The 24,023-nt window shown below is 39.9% G+C and overlaps 1 pseudogene; it reads right to left on the reverse strand.

Annotated features, from left to right (window-relative positions):
• LOC149238481 (alpha-galactosidase 1-like) overlaps positions 1-18,706 on the reverse strand; it is a 49,443-nt pseudogene extending 30,737 nt beyond the window's left edge.
• Between the last annotated feature and the right edge of the window lie 5,317 nt (positions 18,707-24,023).

Genomic DNA, 24,023 nt, shown 5'->3' on the forward strand with positions numbered 1-24,023 from the left:
AATTTGTGAAAAGAACCATGAAAGTGACATTGACATTAAATTTTGCAGAAGCGGTTGTCGTTGAGAAGGGCTTGCGCATGATTGGAGTTATTACGGATGATGATGAATCAAAGGACTCCAAAGAAACTAGTAGGAAGTAGCAACCTTATTCTAGTAAGGATAAAGGAAAGGAATCATTAGACATCGAGAGCTTGACCACGATGGTGAAGACACTCACCAATGAAATCTCAAAGCTAAAGAAGAGATCAAGCGAGACTTCTACCAACAAAAAGCCTCCCAAGTCCTTCCTTTTTCGAAGGAATAATAATACCAGCAACAATCAACCTTTCAAGTCTGCATAGAGCTCGAATGTTGTGATGAATATAGAAAGTATTGGAATGGATAATTATTGTTCTTTCCATCAATAATATCATTCAAAAAATATGTTCCCTCAGTGAAATCACAACATGAACGCTCTAGCTACACACATTGTGGATACCCTATTAGCAGACAAGCAGACAGAACAAGCAAAAGAAACAGAAGAACCTGCAGCAGCTGAAGAAAGAAAAAGTGTTGGACATGCAGTGAATGCATATCACTGTATCTACAATATTGACAAGAATAATGTTGAAGAACCACCACAGAATGAGCCCCCCCCCCCTACAAAATCAAAATGGTTGATACAGTTTAAGGAGTAAAGGGCCCATCTCTGAATAGGAATTGACAAGACAAAAATTAAAAGAGAAGTTGCTAAGAAGAATCTCACCACCCGTCAATCCTGCTCAGAATGCACAGAGTAAGTCTAGAGATGCAACTAATTCCAAGAACACTTCCTCCAACTGTAAAGGTAAGTCTAGCACTTCAGAATTGTCAAATAAATCCACTCTTCCAAACACTTCAACATTGCCTCCTATTAGTGAAATTATTGATTATAACATAATGGAAGATATGAAGAAGACGTGATCCAACATTTCTATCTATGAGCTCGCAAATATTGCAGGACAACGTGAACTTATTGTCCAAACCTTTTCACAACCTTCGATGAGTGATAAAGCTTCCTCTTCTCAAAATTTGTTAGGTAAATGTTCTGGTTCCCTTGAATCTATAGTGAATGATTTAACATTAAAATCTAAAACTCTTTGCCCTATGTTTTTATCAACATTTGGAATTTTCAATTATAATGTCCATAATTGTTTATTCGACTCAGGTGCATCCTTAAATGTAATGTTGTTATCTGTAGCAAAGAAAATATATGCAAAATGGGAGAAAATCGATGCATAAATTATTCAGCTGGATAGGTCTCTTGTCCATGATATTGGTGAGATTCTGAATGTGCTCATCAGGTTATCAAAAGATGATTGAGTTCACCAATGTATAAATATTGTAATTGAGGACAAACCAAAAGTCTATGGTGTGACTCTTATCAGATATTGGTCTATCAAATTTAAAGGGTATTTTACAATGGATTGATCACATTTGTAGCTTCCATATAAGAGCAAGAATAACTAGATTTGAGTGAATAGTGAGTCATACATGAAACACACCATGACACCACTTGAGGGCCATAACGAGCCTTTTTCTTTTGGCGACCTGATTTTTTGGAATTGTTTCCTTGAGACCAACCTCGGGTGTTATCAGGCACAACCATCACCCGTTCCACCAGATACATAGCTAGAGATCCTTCCTTGTTCTACAGCTGGTGCAAATGAAACGTGTACATAATAGTAGTAATAATAGTAATAGTAGTATAGGAAGTATCTTAGTAGCTCATGATATTTGGACTTTATATTTTGATGGTTCAAAGATGAAGGATGGTTTAGGAGTTGGTTTTGTTCATCAAGACCTACGCAATAAGAAGCATATCCTTTCATGCCATCTGGAGTTTGAGTGTACTAATAATACTGTAGAATATGAAGCACTTGTACTCAGATTAAAGAAATTTATTTACCTGAAGGTAAAAGGTAGAAATTTAGAAGGTAATTGGTGACTCAGAGGTGGTCACTCATCATGTATGAGATACTATACAATGTGTTGCACTGCAGCTTAAAAAATACCAGCAGGAGGTATGGCATTTGATCAATAATTTCAAATATTTCTATATTATTTCTGTTCATGGACTTAGAAATACTGCATCAGATTCATTAGAAAATGCAGCCGCTAGGATGCCACCATTGAAAAATGGTTTTTTATTAAAATTTTATATAAATCATCTGTACCAGACAATGTCACTAACTTACGTGTTTTAAATGACAAACAACTTTACTACACTTTATGTATAATGTAGACATATTCAAATATGCTTCCATAGATGAGGATGAGCATGATTAGGCTCTTCAGGAGGCATCTAATGCAACGAAAGGAAACATTATTCCTAAGGGTGTCATGTCCATAGAGAAGTCCTATGACCTGCAGAACCAATTTACAAGGCCAACCAACACAAAGAATTCAAATTTAGCATCTAAACAAGTCAATTTGGGAACTCCCGAAGATTCGAAGTATGTGAACCTCAATGCTTGTTGTTCTCCATGAGAACAAAAAGAGATTATACATGTATTCAAACAGTATCATGATGTGTCACCTAGACATACAATGAATAAAGACTTATGACACTTGTATTATCCAGAATGCCATCCCTATAAAACAAGGGGCGAAACCATTCCAATAGAAGCTACAGAAAGTTCATCCAAACACTAGAACCCCTTATACAAAAGGAATTGAGAAAGTTGTTGGATTCTTAGATCATCTTTAAAGTAATACATTTCATGTGGGTTTCCAATTTGGTCCCAATCAGAAAGAAGTCTGAAAAGATAAGATTATGTGTAGATTTTCATAACCTTAATCAGGCTTCTAATAAAGATAACTATCTAGTGCCATCCATGGAGAAGATACTCCAGACAATATCTGGCTCTGAAATGTTTTCGCTACTAGATGGTTTCTTTGGTTATATTCAAGTGCTAGTAGCAGAACCAGATAGACTGTGAACTACCTTTTGGACCAAATGGGGGACATTGCCTTTCAAGAGGATGTCATTTGGACTTATAAACGCATGTGTGACTTTCCAAAGAACAATGGAAATTTCCTCTCATGGCCTAATAGGTTAGAGTGTTTTTGTTTATTTAGATGATGTTATTGTATGCTACAAGAAAATATCAGATCATGTGTGTCATCTAAAATAGATATCCAAGCGGTCTCGAAAGTATGGATTTCTCTTATTCCTAAGAAGAAAGTCTTCAGTGTGTCCAAAGGGATTCTATTGGGGAACATCATAGAAAATACCAAAATTAAGATTGATCCCGAGAGGGTCAAAGTCATCATGCAGATCCTATTCCTAGTGAATAAGAAGGAAATGCAGTCTTTCTTAGGTAAAATCAATTTTCTGAGAAAAATCATCTCTGATTTTTCTCAAATAGTCAAACCCATACAAGAGATGATCAAGAAATATGGATGATATAATTCAGATAAACATGAAAAGGATGATTTCTCTTAGATTAAGAATTCTATTTTCAATGCACCTACGCTTTTCAATTCTGATTATGGCAAATATTTCTTGTTCTATATGTTTTCTTTGGATTCGTCAATTGTGCCCATGTTGACTCAGAAAGATATTGAAGGAAATGAGTGGCTTATCTCCTTTATGAGCATTAGTCTACAAGGCCATGTTGTAGCAGCTACAACCACCCTCCAAAATTTTACCTTAGTTTCATTTTGGAGCCTCCCTACCAACCATCCTCGGCAGCATGTCTTGCACTATCATGTACATGAGCTTCAGTGGTTTTCTAGCATTATGACAACCTGTGCATGATGGCTTGTTTCACTTCCCTCACAAGTTGCTTCCTCGAACTTTTTCCAGTTGCTGTTTGAGCAGCTCCCTTAAGAAATTGCACAATTCTGGAGGGTAACCAATCTTCCCTCCAGAAATTGTGCAACTATTATTGGCATCCTGTTGGGCTTAGAAATTGTGCAATCCTACTAGTCAACCTTCCCAGAGAAAACTATGCAATCTAACCCAGCAGGACTGCTCAGCCAAGAAATTGCACAATCCTGGGCAGTAGTCAGTTGATCACCCTAGAAATTGTGCAATCCCTCTGGGCAACCACCCCAACTCCCTCCCAAAACTACACAAATTTCTCCCTCAGACAAGCAAGTTGTTTCATGTGCCATCACGTTGACTGGTTCCACCTGGGACCGAGAAAACTTGACTTGCATGCATGGGCTGCTTTTTCCCAAAATAGAAAAAATAAACATGCAAAAAGAAGCCCTATATTTTAGGGAGATATTTTTAGTAGCTGGAGGTTACATGCAAAGATCATTTTAGAATATTTCCTCAAAGTGTCGCTTTTTCCTAGATTTGTGGCATGCACATCATGAGCCTCAAACTTATTTATTCGACATTTTAGAGCTCACTTCTTCACATCGATCTTGGAGCTCTGAATTTTGCATTAAGCAATTCCACCCAGAAGGCCAGTCTAGATTGCATAATTCCAACAGTCAACCTGTCTCCCAGCAGTCCAGATTTCCTTTTGCGCAGTTTCGGCAGCTAGTCTCCCAACCTCCCAAGAAAAATTGTGCAATCCTTTCCAGTCAATCCTTAGGTATGTTTCATGTCATTCCTCAAGTTTGCTTTGGTTTTGGCTGACAGATTTCTTGCCATGCATGTTTCCATGTCTCCAGATCTAGCAGGTGTTCGTCTGCCTCTCAACAGTTCAGGATCAATGGCCTCCAAGAGAGCAGCATCAAAGGACATCGATGGAAGCGCAACTGGAGTAGAAGTTGAGTGAGTGTATACAAGTTTGTCGATCTATAAAGACACCAAGTTGATTGTAGACAAGGACATCAAGCTGAAATGGCAAGAGGTCAATGATGCATTTTCAAGCACATTTGGGAAGACCTCGAAGACAGCCAAGTCTATTTGAACATCCACAAGTGCAGCTTCTACCAGATTGCATGTAGGTATCATGTGTTCCCATGCGCGGACATGACACATTGGATCATCTCGCACATTGATCCTTAGACAATGACATTGAGTAGTGTTAGCAGGACGGAGATTGCTACCTTTATGGCACAGGATTATGAACAAATGTATCATATGTTGAAGCCAGTGGTCACCATGGAAACACCCTTCAGCCTACCCAAAAGCAATGTCAACTCTAGGGATATCTTGAAGAACTAGGTAAAGGAGTCAGCCAAATTCAAGATGACAGCCAACCAGGTTTACAAGACGAATATATTACGAAAGGTGTATCAATACTTGGTCATCTTTGCATGTCACTTGTATGGAAAAGAGAGCACAAAGACCTTCCCGCAGAGTTGTGTGATCGCGTTGGACCAACTGGCCAGTGAAGGCAAAGCATGAAACTAGTCTGACATGTTGGCTCACAGGCTGAAGGAATGGGTATAAAGAGCTCAACGGCCACCCAAACATCGCAAGCAGAAATATACATGTCCTCTTACATCTTTGATGCAATCTGTGCCCATGAGGAGTTCCCGGGCTTGAAGTGGGCATGGACATCGGCGAAGACCTCTATGAACACTTATTGTAAAATGTTGTCTAAGTGCAGCTTCAAAGGAGTTATCACACAACTGTCAGATCATTTTTCACCCTGATGTACAAGATGATATTTGAGCAGGATCCACTTTGCATGTCGAAGGCAGCAATGGAGGCATTGATCGACATAGTAGATTGGTATGCCTCACCATCCGGCATGTTCATATGGATGTACAACGTAGAGAAGCCTCCGCATGTTTTGCTGAAGTTTTCCTTGGACAAGCTCGTCATGCAAGAAGTATCATACCACATCTTGGCAGGACTATCAGCTAAGCTGCACTGGAAGAAGAAGGCACCTTGTCCTACTCTTCCATTACAGATTGGGTTATATGAGATATGAAATTTCAAGCATACGGATGTCGAAGCAAAGGAGATCAAGAAATATCCTTTCAACACCCGAAGCTACAATCCGTATGACCCACATTGTTTTGTAAAGGATAACTACATGAGAGTACAGTTTCAGTGGATCCACTGGGCATGTCATTTGGTAGAGGAGGACCCATGGAGATATTGTTACAGCTTCTCCAGGCCCCATGAACCAGTCAGCATCACTGTGGAATGGTTAGCAAAGCAGTGTGAAGCAGCATCCAAGAGAGCAACAGAATCAGTAGCCGTAGAGGTAAACATATCAGCACACGAAAAATGCAAGAGGAAGATTGTCGATAGTATGGAAGCAGAACAAAGCTGCAAGTTCAGAGAAGACCCACTTGTGCCAAAAGAATATTTGGCAAAAGAGGTGAAGAGGTAACAACGCGACAAGAGGAACACGCAAAGGCAGAGAGAAAAATAGAGAATGGAGGAAACATAGAAGAAGTTGCATGAGTTGAAGGAACAACTGTGGAAGGAAAAGGAGCTTCACAAACAGGAGAAGGAATTGCAGCAGGAACATGTACAGCAGGGGGTGAAACATGTACAGACAGATGAAATTGTGGTCATACAGATAGTCGAATCATCCGAACAGTTGGCACCATGCAGAAAGGGTGAGCAATCGTAGGAGCATGAATTTGTTCAAGAGATTAAACAAGCACTTGAGAAGATGGATATGGATATGGAGCAACAGGAGTTAGAGCAAGACATCAACCTCATGCCTTACCACCAGGAGGTCGACTTACCAGCTTCACCAGATCTAGAAGCAGAGCAAGTCCCAAGCGACCAAGGAGACATTGAGATCCTTGGAGACAATATCTCATTCAATGAGTCACAGCCTAGAGTTGTGCAATCTCGCAGAGTGTCTACTCTAGATGATAACACATTTCATGCGCAGTTTGAGCAATGAGTGATTATGTCTAATGTGCGCAAGCATCCAACAAAATTGGTTGATGCTACCAGATCATATGCCGAAGCCACTAGCTCGAGTGTTCACTTCCTAATAGTAGAGAATGAGCGAATGGCTAAGGAGTTGCAGACAACCAAGTAGGGAGGAGAACTGGTTATGGCATCCACCCGAGCAAAGTTGAAGAAGGAAATACTAGATGAAGTATTATCCCTTAAGTCAGTCATGTGGGCATTGTATTCCAAGTTTGGCACCATGCATAAAGCAGTTGTCCATCTCAACAGTTGGCAGCAGTGATGTGCTAGGAGAGAGTGTATCTTGTCAATGTGCATATTGTTGTTGACTACATGCAAACATGGACAATGAGATACAAGGGAGACTTGTTATACTTGCCCAAGATGATGAAGCTCAGAGAGGTCATGCTGAAGGCACACATCCGAAGTTAGATACGGAACTATGAAGACCTCCCACAGCTCATTGCTAGTCTACAGGCTTCCCATGCACATGTATTCAGGAGTATGGATGTTGTTTGTGTGCACACACATGATCCAATCTTTTGGGACACTCATCCAGGCAAAGACAAAGGCACAAGTCCCACTGGAGCTTGACTCATACTTTGATGAGTTGATGCGCATAGCCACCAACGAAGACTTGGTGATCAGTTCAAACACCATGCATCAGTATGTTGTTGGTCTGATCACACTCAAGATAATGATGTGCATGTTATCAAACGAGTTGGACAAAGGAGCCTGAGCGGTGTACCCAGATGAAATGGAGGCAAGAGTTCATTTCCAAAAACATGTCACCACAGAGTACATGGACACCATCGTGGACTGCCAATCTTGGCATCGGTTCGTCACTTTCGGCCATCGTGAACATGTCGAAGAGTTGGTCTTCCCACAATTATCTAAGTCATAGTGATGTCTTAGCCTCCTCTGTTCTTTCCTGATATCTTTGGTGAACCTGCAATCCATGATTTCGCATGTGTATCTCCATCTACGGATGCACCCATTGTTGATCACTCGTAGAACACACCAGATGTCAGTTCATCATCCAACAATGGAGAGGACCAACTATTCATTGAAAATCCACTTGACTTTTCATCTACTTTTTCCTGAAACACAGAGGGTGAATTTGTCCGCTTCTCATCTTACCCTTTGTTTGATTCATCAAATCATGAGGATGTTGATGAAATCATTGATTTTTATGATCTTAGTTGTCGTGATCTATTTACTTCCGTATTCAATCACGATGATGATTCTATCATAGTTCATTTTTCGAAGCCACCTATTTATGATGATCTATCGGCCAATGAAGTCGAAACCCCCCATACTATCGATGCACTTCAGCCCAAGTTGATGGTTATGTTAGGCCCTCGCTGTCCTAAGGTTGGTTTCACTTCCGATCAGGAAATTGTTGAAACACCCAAGGCTCCTCATCACTCATTTGTATGCATTGAAGATCAATCTCACACACAGATCATACTTCCTCCACTCGAACTACACAATCCCATTGCTCATGCATTGGAGGAATCTTACATTGCAAGCACACGTGCATGATGCAAGTTGTCTTTGTTTCTTTCGTTTGCTTGCATGTCGCAGTCAAGAGTATGTGTATGCTTAACATCTACACGCAGTGTCGCACAACACCACAATAAGTCCATGGATTTTATCTCATGTACTTACACTCACTTACGTTTTGTGGACACATTTAGACTTGGAGTGTGTTTGTCTTCATTTTTATATCTTTCATGTTTGTTGTTTCACACAGTTGTGTTGTTTTCGAATCATGCCTTCACCAACATGGATCAACCAATGCATCGGTAGCTACATTGGAAGTATCACTTCATGTGATTAGGCCCATGCACCGCTAGCTTAGGAGTAGGAGTAGTGTTTGATTTTCATTTGTTTGCCTGCAATGATTTTTTTCTTACTTGTTTTACATGTTTGTTTGCCTACTTTCTTGTTTACTTACTTGCTTTTATTTCACATTTACTTCTACTTTTGCTTTGTTTTGCTGTTTTTTTGCTTGTTCCATTCGTATGTTAGTTTTGCATGAGACCGTGCACAACTCTTGAAACAAGCTGGGTAAAGTACAAGAGGACTTGTGCAATTATCAATACTTATTTATCTGTCTTCCTGCCTCTCTATGAAGAACCTGTTACCTTTAGTCCATGATACGTTGATGGAAAATACGTACTGTTTGAAGTGAACCTTGGTGAAAACACAACACTTGCGCACTAACTAGTGTCACCTACTCTAGTAGGGTTATTTTTCGGTTAACTCTTGTCAGCTCAGTCAAGTAGAGTAAGGTGAGGGGGAAAACCTTAACAAGCATGTCAGAGGTATATATAAACTACTTCTTTGAAGGAACAAACTCTTATTTTCTCAATAAGTCAAGATCCCTCTTCCGCCTCTAAAATGAATAAGTGTTATGCATAGCTATGAAAATGAAATTGAAAAAAAAATGAAAAGTGAAAGGTGTCCATCTGCCTCTCATCAGTTTAGGATCAATGGCCTCCAAGAGAGTAGGATCAAAGGACACCGGCGGAAGCGCAACTGGAGCAGCAGTTGAGCGAGTGTCTACAAGTTTATCCATCTATGCAGACACCAAGCTGATTGTAGACAAGGACATCAAGATGAAATCGCAAGAGGTCAATGACGCATTTGCAAGCACATTTTGGGAAGACCTCGAAGACCACCAAGTCTATGTGAGCATCCAAAAATTCGGCTTGAACCGGATTGCATGTAGGTATCTTGTGTTCCCATGCACAGACATGATACTTTGGATCGTCTCACATGCTAATCCTGAGACGATGACATTGAGCAGTGTCAGTGGGATGGAGATTTCTACCTTCAGGGCATAGTATTATGAACAAATGTATCATATGTCAAAGCCAGTGGTCGCCATGGAAACACCCTTCAGCCTACCTAGCAGCAATGCCAACTCCAGGGATATCTTGAAGAACTAGGTAAAGGAGCCAACCAAATTCAGGATGACACCCAACCAGGTTTACAAGACGAAGATATTGTGGAAGGCATATCAATACTTGGTCATCTTTTCATGTCATTTGTATGGCCAAGAGAGAACCAAGACCGTCTCACAGATTTGGGGGATCGCATTGGACCAACTAGCTAGTGAAGGCAAAGCATGCAACTGGTCTGACATGTTGGCTCACAGGCTGAAGGAATAGGTAACAAGGCCTCGACATCCATCCAAAGGTTAGCAAGGATGATTCTACATGTCTGCTTACATCTTGGATGCAATCTATGCCCGTTAGGAGTTCTTGGGCTTGAAGTGCGCATGGACATCAGCGGAGATCTCTGTGAACACTTATTATAAAATGTTGTCTAAGCGCGAATTCAGAGGAGTTATCACACAACTGTCAGATCATTTTGTCACCCTCATGTACAAGATGATATTTGAGCAGGATCCACCTTGCATGTCGAAGGCAGTAATGGAGGCACTAATCAACATAGCATATTGGTATGCCTCACCGTCAAACATGTTCATACAGATGTAAAGCACGGAGAAGCCTCTGCATGTTTTGCCGAAGTTTTCCTTGGACCTCTCCATTGGCCATATCGAGTTATACAAGATACGAAATTTCAAGCATGTAGATGTCGAAGCAGAGGAGATCAAGAAATATACTTTCGACACCCGAAGCTACAATCTGTATGACCCACATTGTTTTGTAAAGGATCACTGCACGAGAGTATAGTTTTAGTGGATCCACGGGGCGTGTCATTGGGCAGAGGAGGACCCATGGAGATATTTTTATAGCTTCTCTAGACCAAATGAACCAGTCGGCATCGTCATGGAATGGTTAGCAAAGCATCGTGAACCAACATCCAGGAGAGCACCAATAGCAGCAGCAGTAGAGGTAAACATACTGGCGCATGACAAAGGCAAGAGGAATATTGTCGACAGTGTGGAGGTAGAAAAAAACTACAAGTTCAGAGCATAACCACTTGTGCAGAAAGCAGATTTGGCAGTAGAGGTGAAGAGGCAACAACGCAACAAGAGGAAAGTGCAAAGGCAGAGAGAAAAATGGAGAATGGAGGAAATAGAGAAGGAGTTGCATGAGTTGAAGGAGAAACTCTGGAAGGAACAAGAGCTGCACAAACAGGAGAAGGAAGCACAGCAAGAACAGGTATAGCAGGGGGTGCAACATGTACAAACAGATGAAACTACGCCCATACAGGTAGTCGACTCATCCGAACAGCTAGCACCACATAGACAGGTTGAGCAATTCTAGGAGTAGGACTTTGCTCAAGAGATTGAACAAGCACTTGAGTAAATGGATATGAATATGGAGCAACATGAGTTAAAGAAAGACATCAACCTCATTCCTTACCACCATGAGGTTGACTTACCAGCTTCATCCGATCCAGAAGCAGAGCAAGTCCCAAGTGACCAAGGAGACACTGAGATCCTTGGAGACAATCCGGAAGGAGAGATGCACAACATCTCATTTGACGAGTCGCAGCATAGAGTTATGTAATCTCGTTGCGTGTCTACTCCAGATAATAACACATCTCCTGCACAGTTTGAGGAACGAGTGATTGTGTCTGACGTGCGCAAGCATCCAATAACATTATCCAATGCTGCCAGAGCATATGCCGAAGCCACTAGCTCGAGTGTTCGCTTCTTGATAGTAGAGAACGAGCGAATGGCTAAGGGGTTACAGACAGCCAAGTAGGAGGAGAATTAGTTACAACATCCACTCGAGAAGATTTGAAGAAGGCAATATTGGATGAAGTATTGTCCCATGAGTCCGTCATGCGAGTGTTGTGTTCCAAGTTTGGCACCTTTCATAAAGTAGTTTTCCATATCAACGGTTGGCAGCACCAATGTGCTAGGAATGCGCGTTGCATATTATTGTTGACTACATGAAAACATGGACAATGAGATACAAGGGAGCCTCATTACACTTTCCCAAGATGTTGAAGCCCAAAGCGGTTGAGATGAAGGCATGCATCCGGAGTTAGATCCAGAACTATGAAGACCTCCCGCAGCTCATCACTAGTCTACAGGCTTCCCATGCATGGGTATTCAAGAGTATGGATAGTGTTGTGTGCACACACATGATCCCATATATTGGGACACTCACCCAAGCAAAGGCAAAGGCACATGTCCGACTAGAGCTTGACTCGTACTTTGACAAGTTGATGCGCATAGCCACCAGCACAGACTTGGTGATCAGTGCAGACACCATGCATCAGTATGTCATTGGTCCATCCGTGCTCAAGACAATGATGCACATGCTATCAGACGAGTTGGAAAGAGGAGCTCGAGAAGTGTAACTGGATGCAATGGAGGCAAGAGTTCATTTCCAGAAAGATGTCACCGCCGAGTACACGAACACCATCGCGGACTACCAAGCTTGGAATCAGTTCACCATTGTCGACCATCATGAAGATGTCAAAGAGTTGGTATTCCCATAGTTGTTTGAGTCTTAGTGATGTCTTGCATGGCTTGCTCAAGCCTATTTTTTCTCACATGGGTACATGTGCAGATTGTATGTAATGTCTTATCAAGTGAAATATCAAGTGTCGATAGTTGGATGTAACAGTCATAGAGTAGTGTAAGAGTCATGAGGATAGGTGAACAATCACAAAGGGAATGTCAAAGGCCACCCCACCCTTTGCTATATATAGTCCCTCATAACTCATTGTAGAGGCTTTTTGTCAGCTAAGCTTCTGATAGGAGTATCGTAGAGAAAGCTTGGAGAGTATTGTAACGAGCCTTGGCTTCTCCACTTTATAGAGCTAGTATATCTCTTTCGAGGAGCAGGCGACAATGACTATAACATTCCACTATTGAAACTAGTGGTTGGTCATGGTTGTATTGTATGACTGGAACTTTCACTTCTTAATATAACAGATCTAGCACGTTTCATTCATATGTCGTATTGTATTTCAGCTATCTTGTTTACTCTAAATGATATATGTATATGTTTGCTTACGCATGCATGTGTAGTTATTTTATGTATATGTATGTATGGATCTTACTAAAATGTGTTTCTAGTTTAACCATCACTTTGGATTGCTAGCTCACTTGCCTTCCATGTTGTGATGCATATTTTCTCGTGTGTTCCCTTCTTAACTCCATGTTTTCACAGGTTTCCAAGGGGTGCACTCACCTCACCCTTTGTGTGTTAGAACCGCTCATGCACCTTCCTTGACTTGCTGCATATGTCACACCCTTGCTACCAACAGGGACATCTTACTTTCCTCTATGCGAAATTGCGGTCAAGGCGATGTCATACGACCCATTGTTGGGAATCCTACACCAAACGATCAAGGGTCTAGTTGGGACTTCTTACCAGAGAGATCCCCTGACATGTTGGCAGGTCCAGCACTGTCCACAGGGCCCAAATTAAATTATCCTACTTGTTGTCACTTTTTTAGCACCCATAGCACAAGTGCTTTGAGAGACATAGAAAACTTCCTAGAGATAGCCTTTGGGTCGATAGTAGACCGGTGCCTAGGAAATATTAAAGAGAGGAGTGCATGGAAGATTATCAATGGCGTCTTTTGGTTGCACTCCAATAGTCACGTAGTTTGAAAAGATAATAAAGGGGGGTTTGGTTCAATAGGCCTTCATTAAGGAAAAATTAAGCTGATACATGGATCCAAATTCTTAGGGGGTGAATTGGGCTAATCTCAAGGAGGAATTTCTGGTTCTGGTGGCCACACACAACAATGAGAATCTTAATATTGAAGTTGTAGTAAAGGTGAAGAGGAGGAGAGAAAGGAGGGAAATAGATGCGTAGGGCTGTAAATAAAATAGAATCCTAAGAAACAGTGTTCCAACAGAGGTATGGAAGATTAAAGAGGTGAAATGGTAGAAACCATGGAGCACTTATTAAGTTTTGATTCCAGATACCTCATGGGTACCTTTATCACCAAACAACATGGGTAAATCTGTGCTTATACAGGTATTGCAGGTTAATCGAATAACACAAGTAAATTTTTTTATACACAAGTACTATAGGTTATAGACTAACAGAATTAACTCTTTCTTATACACAAGTATTGTTCGCTATTTAGCAGCCTAGATAAATCCATGAATTAGAGAGAAACCAACAGCTTGATTACACTATTTCAAAGGGAGAAAAACATACATGAAGTGATAAACAAAAGAGGAAACATACTGCACATTGCTCTGATAGGAATCAACAGAATAGTTTCATTAATCCTCGAGTCCCAATCCCCAGTCCATTACATTCAGCATGTATATCGCTCTAGTCCCTCATGAACAAGCAATTAGAACCAAAATGGAACCAAAGAATTTGGACCACTGCAGGTGCAGAATTATGGAACCTGTATTAAGTGTTTCTCCCCCTTATTTATACAGAGAAGGGGGGCTTTGAATCCACATTTACAAAATATCTTAGCCAAGGGCCAACTGTCCAATTGACTAGGTGCCTCGGCCTGCGATAGCTCTGCTACCCAAAATGATTTCTAAGGATTTGATTCCTTTCTTGAAAATAAACAGAAATTATAGAATAATAGAAAAAGGGAAAACAGAAAGATGATGGAGGAAGTATCCCTCTATTGTTTCTGAGATTTCCCTTAATCATGCCACATCTTTTCCTTAGTGTGCTTCTCCTGTTCTGCATTCAGTTCCTATTGCTTTCATCTTAACTGCCTGACTTCACCACTCTCTGGAGATGATAGCGATCAATTATGGTTTCCTGTTACAGAGTAGAAGCAGAGTTTGTCCGGGCAGTCCTTTACATTTATGACTGAGTGGAGCTCCACGCTGAGGCATTAAGTCTTCTTGAGTCCCCATACTGATTTATCGTTGCACCATGCCCTTAATCAATGCCTCAGCTGTCGACCGGTACTCCTTCAAAGCTTTGTACCATGCTATTGGGGCATCGTTGTATCAAGAATTTTACACTGAGAGGCATTACAGAACAGTGAGTCCCGATATCCATTGGTGCCCTTTGGTTTAGCCCCTTTCTACCTTTCTTCTATTATGACCGGAGGCTATGACCGGGTGCTTGACCAAATATTGGAGCTCCTCGATCGGCAGATCGCAATCGGGATTTTTATATTGGAGCCGCAACTTGTTTGCAATCTCTGATTACGATAGCCCTTTAGTGCTTATCCCTTGGTTCCTCGGCCCTTTATGTGATCACGAGCCAACCCACTTATCGGAGTCCCTTTATCGAAGGTTTGCAATCGGAAATTCCTTTTTGATGCACAACACAACTATTAATCATCGATCACCCTCTATGCTTAGCCCTTGGTTCTTTTAGCTCTTTATGTGACTATGGGCTAGCCCCTATATTGGAGACCCTTTATCGGCAGATTCAAGTTAGGGTTTTTATATTGAACTGCTACATGTTTGCGATCTCTGATTTGCTATAGCCTTTTAGTGATCGGCTCTTGGTTCCTCGGCTCTTTATGTGAACACAGGCCAGCCCCCTTATCGGAGCCTCTTTATCTGTAGATCACAATCGAGGTTTTAACTTCGAGGTAAAAACATGCCTCAACCTGCAAGCGCTGATTTGTGATCTCTGATGTGACGTCATCCTCTGCCACATGTCACCTTATGAGTGGTGACACGTGTTACCCTGTTTTGACCCCTTATGACCCCTCAACACGTTGAATCTGCATGCCATGTGTCCATCGTACTACCACATCTTGTTGATGTTAGTGCCACCATTGATTTATCAGATCCAATAATATTCTACCACGTGGCCCCCTGGAGGAGAGAGAAAAGGCTTGCCTAAACTTGGTTTTACGTTGAATTTCTTTGTTAAATTGTTTTTGGAATTTCCCTGCATTTTAACACCATCGATGTTGTTTTCCCGCAATTTCTTCATAGTGATCACTTTAAGATCATCAATTGCCGATTGCCGACATGTCTTGCGCTGTTGTGATTGTCGATCGCCGATGTGCGATGTCGCTTGATCCTTTTGATATGAGAGTTGCAATATCGATGATCACTTTGTTGCTAGTCCTCTATCATTTGCGATCGTCGATATGTGAGATTGTTGGAACCTCCTATCACCGATATGTTATGTGTCATGGATGAGAAATTTCCGATCTACCAATTTGTGATATCAACGATCATTGATCGCTCATTTCACCCCAAACCTCTGATTTCCTCATCGCTACCTTAGACCTCTGATTTGCAATTTGCGATATACTCTTGGACCTCTGATATGCTCTTCTCCCTTATTTCAAAGGCAACAAAACCCATGAACTTCAACAAGCCATATCTTCTTATCCAAAAGTCCATTTTTGGGCCTCCTCATACCGTTGGAAAGTTTATTCTGAGCACTATCCTATGGAGAGGGTTTGATTTAGGTTTAAGAGATTTTGTGGTTTTGGAGATGGCTACAACTTTTATACTCTTTTTCACCCTTTTGACAGCTGAAAATAAATTTTGCAGTGACTGAAAACACTGCCATTGACAAACAAGCATATGCAATATACAAGGAAGTTAAATATTTCAAGCCCTATCCATTAAAATATCACACAATCATAGTTGTACCTCATGTATAAATCCCTTGTAGATTCAAACTTATAATTGTAATTTACTAAAACAATGGACTTGAATCTACTCTACTCACCAGCGGAAACAATTAATAAATCATGAAGCATATAAGAAAAAGAATTCAATCAACAGATTACACAATGATTTCCTGGGGAAAGCCATAACTAAAAACCCCTTCTATATGTATATTGCATTAGTAAAAAAATATGTGAAGATTACAATGCTTTGCTCAATCCCAAGCAACCTCTGTATTATCTATCTCACACCTTTCAAGACAAGCCTAGGCCAATACTTAACCAAATTTTGACTTGCCCAAGTCCCTATTTCCTTTCATTTTTTCCTTGGGAATTATCCCTATATTAATTATGGAAATTCCTCGATATGAATTGTGCAATCCTCATAGGCCTTCCTCTCACTGCATGCACCACCTGTACAATTCAGATGATTATACAACCTATAGTACATTTCCCTTGAACTCTAATATTATCTAGTTAACTCTCAGATCTAACATGCATGAGTTATTTATGAGTTACTCATCAATTAAATGGTTGAACACATGAAGAAGCACCCCACTATCTGGCCTCATACTAGTTCCTCCATCAGTTGGAACTATTTTAATTGACTTTAACTCAATTAAACTGAATTGATTAATTACAACTCAAAAAAAACTCAACCAGGGCTCCTATAAAGTAGGAGACACTCTACATGACTCAAGTCAGACCCTCAACTCGAATTAACTAATCCAACTAAGTCAAATTAACTTAGTTAACTTGTACAAGTTGTCTTGTGATGTGGAATTACAATTTTATTCCTAATTTAATTCAAGGACAAAACTAAATTAGGATTTTCTTGTTGCATTTTCAACACTCCCCCTCAACAAGAAATGGATTATCAAATACCCCAATCTTGTCTCTATGGAACTTGAATTTTCCTCTTGATACTGCCTTATTCAATATGTCTACATCATCACTCCTCTGTGCACAATCTCGTAGATGGTGATACTAGATGTTAATATTCTTGGACCAATCATGGAAAACGGGATTCTCATAGGGTTTGATACAACTATGTTTATCACAGTAAATCACTGTAGGATCCATCTGTTGACCAAGTAACCCAACAAGGATCTTTCTCATCCAAATAGCCTCACAAGTTGCTTGACTAAAATTCATGTACCATGCTTCCGCCGAAATGAGTGCAACTAATCTCTGCTGCCTGTTGTACCAAGAAATTGTTGTTGACCCAATACTGAATATTCCCCTTGATGTGATCTTCCTTTCAGATGGAATCCCTACATAATATGCATCTGTGAATTCTTACATCTTCACTCCCTCTATCCATCTGTACCAAAGACCAAACTGAGTGATTCCTCTAAGGTATCTCAAGTCATGTTTAGTTGCCTTCCAATATATTTTGGTTGGCTTAACCATTGCTTGACTAAGTTGTTTAACTGCAAAAAATATGTTCGACCGTGTATTCACTAAATACATAAGTGAACCCACAAGCTGATTGTAAATAGTAGCCTCCACTACTTCGCCTAAAGTAGCATATTCCATCCTCCAATTTCCAGCTAGAGGAGTCTCCATGGGTTTGTTTCCCTCCATGTGGAACTTCTTCAATATCTCGTTGGCATACTTTCCCTGAGAGACAAATAGTTCCTTGTCTCCTTTCCACACTTCCATACCAAGGAAATAATGCATGAGCCCCAGGTCCTTCATCTCGAATTATCTTGCAATATTTTACCAGCTTCTCATCACCTATTAGAATTAAATCATCGACATATAATACTATAATCAATAATTTACCTTCAACTGCAATATGGTAAAAATTTACATCTGCTTCACTTTTGGTGAAGCCCAACCTGGTGAAATAGCTATCAATCTTGGTGTACCAAGCACGGGGGTGCTTATTTCAATCCATACACTGCTCATTTGAGTCTGCACACATGCGAATCTCTATTGAAGGTCTCAAATCCTTCCGGCTGCTCAATGTACACCTCTTCCTCAATCACTCCATTTAGGAATGTTGTCTTCACATCCATCTAATGTATCTTCCATCCCATCTGCTGAAAGTGATAGAATATATATTATTGAAGAGTACCTTTTTACCAGAGCAAAGGTATCCTCGTAATCAATTCCCTCCACCTGAGAGAACCCTCTGCCCACAAATATAGCCTTGTGTTTTTTGACACTCCCATCTGTTGCTTGCTTTACCTTGTAAATCCATCAGGAACTCACCACTAACTTGTCTGCCGGTCTTGGGGCCACTTCCAAAGCACTGTTTCTAATAATGGAGGCATACTCCTCTACCATGGCATCAACCCATACTGGTTTTTGCATGGCTTCCTTGAATGAGGATGGCTCAATCTCTACACTCTCGCTCACCAGAGCCATATAGCAAGTGTACCGATCTGGTGACCTCCTTTATCTGTGTTGTGATGTGGGTTCTCCCACATTATCTCTAGCATCATGCATCAATCTGTCAGCTTCTCTTGTGTGCTTCCTTCCATCTATAAAAGTCTGCATGAGTGGGTGCTTCTTCTCTCTTCTCCTCTGCATGTGGCTGCTCCACATCATCTTGATGTTCTTTGAGCTAAAATCTCCTCATCTGCATGTAACTGAAGCTACCTCTCAAGGGAACATCTCATGGCCTTCTCTTCATCTAACTTTACATCTCTATGAACCATTGTCATCCTGTGAGATGTTAGGTGCACCCGATAGTTGTGAGGTGTATCAGTGCACCCCACAAATATGCCCAGCTAAGCTGTTGGCTCTAGATTTTTCCTTGCATCCTTGGTAACATAACAATAAATTGACGAACCAAATATCCTGAAGTGTGCCACATCTAGTTTCTTACATGAAAAAGCTTCTTCTAGTGTACTCATCCCAAGAATCTGATAAAGATTTATGTTCTACACATATACAGTTGTGTTGCATGCTTCATCCCACAAGTGCAATGGTAGGCCCTGGTCATGTAACATTTCCCGTGCAACTCCCAAAATATTTTTGATCTTCCTTTCAGCCACCCCATTCTATTATGGCTTATGGGGTGCTATTAACTCTCGTTGAATGCCTTTTGATGCATAGAAGTTCTTGAATTCATTCAACACATATTCCCCATTGTTATCTCTCCTAAGAGCCTTCACTTTGCTCTCAATGTCTTTCTCAACAAGTGCTTTAAATTCAAAAAATTTAGATAACGTCTTATCTTTCTTTTGCATGAAGAAAATATAGCACTTATGTGATAAATCATCTAAAAATATTTCATAATACTTGTGCTTGGTTGTGGAGGTTGTCAACAATGGTCCACACACATATGAGTGAACTCCTTTAAGGATCACTTACGCTCTACTGTCCTTATCATGAAAGGTGGCTTTGGTGTACTTTCCCAATGTACCATTAGAGGAATTTTGAGGTCTAAAATGGGCCTCCTAAGAAAATGTACAACCAAAATAAAATTTATAAGAACCAATAGGATTCAAGATGATGATGTCAACCATGGGGGATGATTCACCATTTTTGGAGTAAAAAGGTAAAAAGATTAAAAAATAATAATATTATAAAACTACTTTTTCAACTTGTATTTTCAACTTATCTCCCTAATGTTTTATTAAAATTTCAAGTGGGAGTACTCATTGGATGCAAAATTTAATTTCTCATCCAAAGAGTGCCCATGTTGCATACTTTTGATGGACCCTGCTACACGAAAAATGAGAAATGCATGAAAAAATGTGGATGCAATCACGTTTTCATGTATTTCTTATTTTTCATGTAGCAGGGTCCATCGAAAGTATGAAACATGGGTACTCTTTGGATGAGGAATCAAATTATGCATCCAATGAATATTCCTGCTCGAAAGCTTAGTAAACCCATAGGGAGATAAGTTGAAAAAGTAGTTTTTTTCTTTTTCCCTCTAAAATTTTATGATGTAATCTAATATGATTTTATTATTTCCACTATTATTTTATAATTTCCTTAGGAGGCCCATTTTAGACCTCAAAATTCCTCTAATGACCCTTTGCATGTATCTTTCTGCTCTAGTGCACCCTTGGGAAGTCCTGTAGAAATCTGTTGCATGATCTTCAAGGCTCTGTGGTACAAGTAGTCCAGTCTTATATGCCATAATTCACTGATGTCTCGTCTTTGCACCTTCTCTGCTTTTGTGCTAAAATTAGCACAATCTTCTACATCTAATTTATAGAGTTTCTTCACTCGAACCCCGATCCGCTTTACTTGTCCTAAGGCTATGTGATGAAGAAAAACCTTTCCTTTTCTAAATATCACATCGTAGCCATGGTCCTCCAACATTGCAACTAAAACAAAATTCTTCTTCAAACCTGGAACATACATGACATATTTTAATGTGAGAGGAGAACTAGACTCCCTCTGAAAAGTAACAATACTGATGTCGGTCACACTATACCTTCCATCATCTCCCATTTCGATGTGCATATGAAGGTCCTTCTCCTCCAAGCCACTGAATAATTCTTTGTTGTTGGTCATATGGAATGAGGATCCACTATCATCGATGTCACCATGCAAGAAATGAGGGTGAAATCTAACTTGAATTGTGAAGGAAGAGCTTCCCCTGCCACTCCTCCTAAGGGCTTCTTGTCAACCTTTTGTGTGGACACTTCATGGCATAGTGTCCCAACTCATGATAGTGAAAACATTTAATCTTTGACAAGTCCTTCTTCTTTCCGCCCTAACTGGAATCTCCTTTGGATTGGAATTTCTTTCCTTTCCCTTTCTTTGCCTTTCCAGAAAAGGCACAGTTCTCCTCATCATCATGCTTGGATGAGGTTCCATATTTGGTGCTCCACCTCTCTTCTTGCACCAATTTGGACCACAAACGTTCCCACTTAGGTAGATGCTCCCTCCCATTTACCAAATTCTAGTAGTTGTGCCAAATCTTGGGACAGCCTAGAATTGTTAGGCGAACCATATCATCTTCAACAATTGTAACACCAATTCTCCCAAGCTATTCTCGACATTGGGTAAATCTTCTCAAGTATTGTGGTATTGTGTCACCCTTATCCATCTTAATTTTCTGAAGCTTGTCCTTCAGTGCCAACGTCTTGTGGTTACTGCTTTTTTTGAAATAATTCGATCAAGTCATGCCACATTGCATATGGTGTATCCTTCCCATGGAGGTTCGAGACAATATGATCTTGAACTCCTTCTAGTATTATCCTTCTCACCTTTGCAACACAATTCTTCCACTCTACCAAACCTTGAGCATATGTTGTTAGAGTCTTAGGAATATCAATGTCTATGAATTCCTTCATCTTGTTGTCTTCCAACACTGCCTCCATCCTTTCCTTCCAAGCAACATAGTTTGAACTACCCTCAAGGGAATATTCGAGTCTCAATCCATAGAACGAAATCCTGCTAGCTCTGATTAATGATACTACAAATTCAATTTCACCTGCAAAAGACAAACTCGTATTATCCTCTTCTAGAGTGATTTCAGCTCTAATACCATGTAGAAATTCCTTGTACATTCAAAATGCTGATTGTAATTTACTAAAATAATAGACTTGAATCTACTCTACTCATCAGTGAAAACAATTAAATGATCGCAAAATCATGAAGCATACAATAGAAAGAATTCAATCAACACATTACACAATGATTTCTTGGGGAAATCCACATCTAAAACCCTTGTTATTTGTATATTGCATTAGTCAAGAAATATGAGAAGATTACAATTCTTTTCTCAAACCCGAGAAACCTCTGCCCTATCTCTACCTGTATCAGAGCTTCCTAGACAACCCTAGGCCAATGCTTAACCAAATTTTGGCTTGCCCAAGTCCCTATTTCCTTGTCTTATTTCCTTGGGAGTTAAACCCCTATTAATTATGGAAATTCCTCAATATGAATTGTGTAATCCTCATAGGCTTTCCTCTGACTTCATGCACCACCTGGAAAATTTAGATGATTATACAACTGATAGTAGACCACCTTTGAACTCCAATATCAATTGGGTAACTCTCATATCTGACATGCATGAGTTATTTATGAGTGAATCATCAGTTAACTGGTTGAACACATGAAGTAGGACCCCAATATCTGAACTCCTACTAGTTCCTCCATCAGTTGGAACTAGTTTAACTAAATTTAACTTAGTTAAACTGAATTAATTAATTACAACTTAAAATAAACTCAATGATGGCTCCTATGAAGTACGAGACACTCTACATGACTTAGGTTAGACCCTCAACTCAAATTAACTGAGAGCCAACTAAGTCAAATTAACTTAGTACAAGCTGTCTTGTGATGTGGAATTACAATTTTATTCCAATTTAATTCAAGGACAAAATTAAATTAGGATTTTCTTGTTGTATTTTCAACATCTCCTCCAATAGTAAGAACAGTGTTTGTGCAACAAGAGATGGGTGAGAAGAGGTCTAACTGGATGACCTGCCTTCAAGAATATGATATGAAATTGAAATTAGTTCATACCATAAAAGGTCATGGCCTATGTAAACTAGTCGGCGAAGCAAGAGATCCTCCCAAAAAATATCTTTTAGAATAGGAGCAGGAGATTGAACATGTTCCTCAATTCACATATGTTGTGCTATGTTATGCAGATCTACGAAACTTTTTTGAGCATGGCACCTCGCCCTCGTACTTATTAAATAAACAAAAGAGGTTCATTTGTTTAAACTATCTTACCAATTATTTCATGATGTGCTTTTCCAGAAGCACTATAATTGTGTCCTACTAAGGTGCCTTGAGCTGCAAGATATAGAGAAGGTCCTAAACAATTTACACGATGGACCAGCAAGTGGCCACCATGCAGCGACACTACGACACATAAAATTATGAGGGATGGATATTATTGGCCCACTCTATTTAAGGATGCTCACACTTATCTCCGCAAGTTCCAAGCATGTAAGAGATGTGATGACCACAATCAGAGGTCAGTCACCCTATTGCTACGAGTAGGAGTTGAAGAACAATTACAATATTGGGGCCTTGATGTTATTGTATATATTTTTCCTCGTTTATCAAAGAAACACTGATATATTCTAACAGCGACAAATTACTCCTCTTGGTGGTCAGAAGAAGTTCCTCTTAGACAAGTAAACGATCATGAATTCATTCAATTTTGACAACAAAATATTATAACCAAGTTTGGTGTTCCTATGTCATTTGTATTTGATAATGCGAATTTCTTTTCATCGTTGAAACTTTTTGAATTCGTATTATAATATCGAATTGCATTGAAACATGTATCTAATTATTATCCACAGGGAAATTGTTTGGATGATTTCACGAATAATAATATTATCTGCATAATCAATAAAACCATCTTCTATGAAAAAAGGAACTAGCACAAATCTTTGACCGTGTAACTCTAATGCCTTCCCTAAGAACCTTTCCATACTTCCTAGATTATGGTAAAGAAGTTATCTTGCCTCTGAATCTATATCTTCCAGCCTTTCAACTCTCTCAAGAGTCACAAGGTAGACATTTCCTTCTGGCTCAAAGAAGGATAGATACATCACTCAAGAAAGGCACAAGGCCCAAGACTGATTATTGTACATCAAAATCATGTAGAGCACTGGTTTGATAATAAGTCTAAAGGGGAAAAAATCTTTGATGTGGGTGACCTAGACTTGAAGTTGGATAAACCCCACGAAGAAAAGGACAAACACACAAAGTTCCAGCCTTTGTGGATTGGACCATTTATTGTTGATGAAAA

This window comes from Pinus tabuliformis, chromosome 8, assembly GCF_031772625.1.
Source record: "Pinus tabuliformis cultivar Carrire ecotype Pingquan chromosome 8, CPIR1, whole genome shotgun sequence".
Taxonomy (NCBI): Eukaryota; Viridiplantae; Streptophyta; class Pinopsida; order Pinales; family Pinaceae; genus Pinus; species Pinus tabuliformis.